This window comes from Bactrocera latifrons, unplaced genomic scaffold, assembly GCF_001853355.1.
Source record: "Bactrocera latifrons isolate USDA-ARS-PBARC rearing strain unplaced genomic scaffold, ASM185335v1 scaffold_250, whole genome shotgun sequence".
NCBI lineage: Eukaryota > Metazoa > Arthropoda > Insecta > Diptera > Tephritidae > Bactrocera > Bactrocera latifrons.
The window spans coordinates 96,324-101,389 of NW_017536075.1; the positions used below are offsets into that span (position 1 = coordinate 96,324).

Genomic DNA, 5,066 nt, shown 5'->3' on the forward strand with positions numbered 1-5,066 from the left:
AGAAATCGGATAATAACCACGCCCACCTCCCATACAAAGGTTATGTTGAAAATCACTAAAAGTGCGTTAACCGACTAACAAAAAACGTCAGAGACACTAAATTTTACGGAAAAAATGTCAGAAGGAAGCTGCATCCAGGCTTTTTTTTATTTTTTATGTTCTAATTGAAAATGGGCGTGGCGTCGCCCACTTATGGACCAAAACCCATATCTCAAGAAGTACTCGACCGATTTCAATGAAATTCGGTATATAATATTTTCTAAACACCCTGATGACATGTACCAAATATGGGTGAAATCGGTTCACAACCACGCCTGAAATCTTGATTATCACTTTATCATGCGAGAGTATAAAATGTTCCGTGACACCCGAACTTAGCCCTTCCTTACTTGTTTTTATGCTGTTTTCATGATGGAAGAGTTTGTCGCGTATATTCTGTATTAGCCATGAATTATTTGCTGAGTTTTGAAGTGCATCAATGGTTGATTTGATATCGTTACATGTTATATCTTTATCTCCTCTTGATGAGGCGAATAGAACCGCTTCATAACTTGCTGCAGCTTCTGCTTTAAAAACCGAGCAATATGTTGGCAAAGCACCGACAGTAATAGCGACACCCTGATCGTTTGACACTGCAAACGTGGTAGTAGTATCCGTTTTCGACCCGTCGGTATATATGGGTTCCCATTCTGGTGTTCTGGGCTCTGAAGAGCAGAAAAAATTCGTTGGAGCTGGTTTTTAGTTTCTGGTGCTTTGACAGAGTGTTTAAAAAAGAATGTTTGGGAGCCAACCATTGTGGATGGTCAGGCTCGACGAGTAATTCGGGTGTGGATATTAGATTGAGGTCATTTATCAACATGAGGGTGGACTGTTTGTTCGATGCATTCATCCTAGTTGTAGACGTCTCGAGGATGTTTAAGAAGAACTTGTTCCTATTATGGAGAATCCTAGGTAGGAGCATCATGGTATTATATTTAGTTCTTTGCTGGATGTTCGGTAGGCCTGCTTCGGCTAAAACGGCTCTGATCGGAGAGGTGGGGAACGCGCGTATGCTTCTTCTTACTGCTGTGTGGTAAGGCGCTTGGATGCATGCAAGGTGAGATTTTGCGCAGTGACCATATATAGCGAGTCCAAAATCAGTTTTTGATAACATCAGTGCTTTTACAATATTTACAAAATTTGACATATGTATATGACAGTGCTTAGATGATAAATACTTAATAATGTTAAGTCTAGATATTAAATTTATTCTAACATATTTACAATTTTCCTTGTAAGTTAGTTTTTTATCAAAAATTATAATAAGTATTCTGAGTGTATTAGTGTGAGGAATTTGGGTATTAGAAAGGGATAGGATAGGAAAGGTGCATTTATGCAGATGTGGAAGGTTGAGCTTTTGTTAGCTGAGATTTTACATCCAGAGGTTTTTGACCAGTTGGATATGTCATCTAGAATTCTCGTGAAAGTTTCTGTCATTAGCGTAAGGTCTTTGAGAGCGGAAAATATTAGAACGTCATCAGCGTACATTACATGCTCAACCGTATCATATTGGGATAATAGGGAGCTGAGTTCATTAAAAGCAATGAGACATTAAAAGCAATTATAAATAAGGTGACTGAAAGAGGTGAGCCTTGTGGCACGCCGTTGTGCAAGGGGTATATGTTAGAGTTTTGATTATTTACGCTGACAAAAATTTTACGATTCAGGAGGAAGGCTCTAACAAAACTGTAGATTTTGTTTCCAACGCACCAGCGTTTTAATTCTCGTAAAACTATATGTGCACCAATTCTGTCGAAATATAGACTAAGGACGGACAGGTGGTTTCTTGCAGAGAACGTTGTCGAAGCACAGTGTTCAAAATACAGAAGTGAGTCGATGACACCGAGACCTTTTTGAAATGCGAATTGGTTGAGCTTATCAACCCTTTTTTCTTAGCGTACCACATAATTCTCACGGATATAATTTTTTCAATCACCTTAGATATACAGGGTATTAGGGATATAGGTCTAAAGTTGGGGACGGAAGGGCTGTTTTTATTAGGTTTAGGGATAGGTATAAAAACAGCTTTTTTCCAATCTTGAGGAAGGGTATTTAAATTTATTAAAAATTCTGTTATACAAGGATAGGAGTCGGAGTTTAAGGGTATGAGGAAGGTTTAAGAGGAGGGAGTAGGATATTTTATCCGCCCCTGGAGAGCTACCCGACATAGTAGAAATACTCGAGTCGAATTCGTGAAGTGAGATTGCTGATGAAGCTGTAGGGCAAGGTGACGGGTTGTTATATTACTGAGAGAGTTGAAATCCATGTGGAAATTCGAATTATGATAAGAATTAGACCATGAACTTGCAAAGTGTTCAGCAATCTCTTTGGGGTCGTAGATAGAGCCTTGTGTAGAGTGGATAAAATGGATTTTATGTTGTTTAGATGCGCTCGATAGAGCTTTTATAAGCGACCAAACCTTTTTAGGACTAGAGGTAGGCTTTATGTTAGCTGTAAATTTTACAAACGATTGTCTTTTTGCATTTTTTAATTCCTTTCGAAAGGTGGCATTGGCTTTTTGTATTGTATTAAGTTGTTGATTGTTCGGTTGTGTTTGTAGGTAGCCCATAACGTTTGTTTTCTATTTCTTAACACAGATAACATTTTAGACCAATATGGAAGCTTTGTGGAAAACTGCTTAGTATTAGTTTGGGGAAAGGCTAAGTGTGCAGCTGAGAGTATAACAGATTTTATTGTGGATGCTTCCGCGTTTATGTTGCTAGATAGAGCATTTTCTAGAATAAAAGAGGAGATAAGTGAACAATACTTAGCCCAATCAGCTTTCTCAGAATTTTGCTCTCGGTTTAATGGTATATAAACTGGGAGTAGACAGGGTGGTTACGATGGGGAAATGGTCACTATTATGTAAATCTTTTAATGTCAGGGACGAAAGTTTAGGAGCAATTGAGGACGATGAAAGGACAATGTCTAGGTGGGTGAATGAATTATGTGTGGAGAAGTGTGTTGGTTGTGCATCATTTAGAACGAAAAACCCTTTTTGCAAGTATGGTGTCTTCTAACTCTTGACCTCTGTGGTTTGTAGAACTAGAGCCCCAAAGAGGGCTCCAGGCGTTGAAATCGCCCAAAATTATAGATGGTGTAGGAAAGGAATCTGCGATCTTTATGATTTCTCTGGAGTTCTTGTTTAGCTATTTTATTGCGGGGGAGATTATAAAAGTAACCTACGTAGTTTTTGGGAGTGTAAACTGATTTATTAGCGGGGGGGTGTGTTTCTTGTAGTCCGATAATGTGTGGTGAAAATTGATTGATAAGGAGATTAAGGTCAGCGTAGTTGTTAAATAGACCATTCAAATTCCATTGAAAAATTGAGTGGGAGGTTGAGTTGTTAAGGTGAGTAATAAAGTTGGAGATGAGTGGGATCGTTGAAGCGTAGTCGAGAGTCGTCGCGGAAGAGTCATCGACTGCCGTTGAGGTTGGTAATGAGTTTAATGAGTAATTGTTGTTTGTTGAGTTTAGTGAATTTGTTTGTTTTGGATTTGGTTCTATGTTATTATTTGAGTTGAGAGAGGGAGTAACTGTGTGAATTTCAGATTGGGTTGTTGTTTTCTTGTTATTGTAGTTGTCTTTGTTGGTTGAGTTGTTTAATATGTTAGAGAATGAGGGAGATGAGGAAGTAAAAGTTGGTGGAGTTTGCAATTTATGTATGTTTACTGCTTCGCGATATGAGCATTTGTTGTCTGTTTGGATAGTGATTATTTTTTTTTATTTGTTCAAATTTCGGGCATTCTTTACTAGAAGATGAGTGATTGCCAAAGCAATTTACGCAAAATGAACGGGTGCATAATGGAGGCTGGGGTGGCAAAGCACATGTGTCACATACAGGGAGCTTATTACAACGTTTTTTGGTGTGACCAATAACTTGGCAGTTTTTGCACCTCATGGGATTGGCATAGTAAGGTCTTACTTTTGTTTTGTACCACGAGATGTCGATTTGTTCCGGTAAGTAGTACAAGTCGAATGTAAGAAGAACTACTCCGCTCCGAATTTGTAGATGGACGACACACCCTGTTCCTTCAGATTTTCACTATTTCTACGTCAGGAACGTCATTTAAGAAAGGAGAGTAAATGGTTCCTTTGCTAGAGTTAAGATTTTTGTGTAAGTCAATTTTGACGTTGCAAACTCCTAATAGTTGTTTTGTAGACGTGAGCTTCTTGGCTATGATGTTGTTTTTCACAAGAAGAAGTAGGTTTCCGTCCCRTAGCTCGCTGATTTTTATTATTTCAGAGCTTATGTTTAATAAGGTTTTATGGATTGCGAAACAGGAGTATTTGTTTAGAGGTTTGTTCGTGTCTGTCGCACTTACCACCAAATATTTGGGATGGTCTTTTGCTTTTGTTGGTAGAGTGGGGAAGGGGTCAAATTTTGTCGCTTTGGTTTTTTTTCTTTTTGGTTCGGGACTAGAATCTAATAGGGCGAACATATTATTTCCCAGTTAGGTCCCACCAGGGGACATTTTGAAAAAAAATTGGCTTTTGGAGTTGACTGCATTGAAGAGTTAGAAAAATCACTATAGAAAGAAGAAAAAGTAAATTGCAAAACACGTGAGACGAATCGTAGGCGCGCTGTACAAAGTAGACACCGAAAACACTGAGAGAACAACCGTATGCGTCGAATGGCAGTCGATGACTGAGATGTTGTAAATTATGCCAACGGATTTTCCAATATTCGAAACACTGGTTGTAGTAACTTTCCGGGATGGCCTTCAGTTCCGTCTTCGCTGCTGCTTGACTATCGTTTAAAAACGGTGTCCCCGGAGCGGTCTTTTGAGCTTGGTGAACAGCCAGAAGTCGCACGGCGCTAGATCAGGTGAATACGGTTGTTGCGGAACGATATGGGTTGAGTTTTTGGCGAAATGATCATTTAATGCAAATTCTTTGCTCAACAAATTTCGACATCGCAAAAAACGAAAAACTCACTTTTATCAGCTCACAAAACGACACGTATCTCAAACACTAATGAATATTTTTATACTCTCGCAATAAAGTTGCTAAAGAGAGTATTATAG

The 5,066-nt window shown here is 38.8% G+C and overlaps 1 protein-coding gene across 2 annotated transcripts in view; it reads right to left on the bottom strand.

Annotated features, from left to right (window-relative positions):
- The window catches only part of LOC108969395 (matrix metalloproteinase-2), a 333,919-nt gene that overhangs the window by 89,299 nt on the left and 239,554 nt on the right, over positions 1-5,066 (bottom strand). The gene's annotated exons all lie outside the window — the stretch shown is intronic.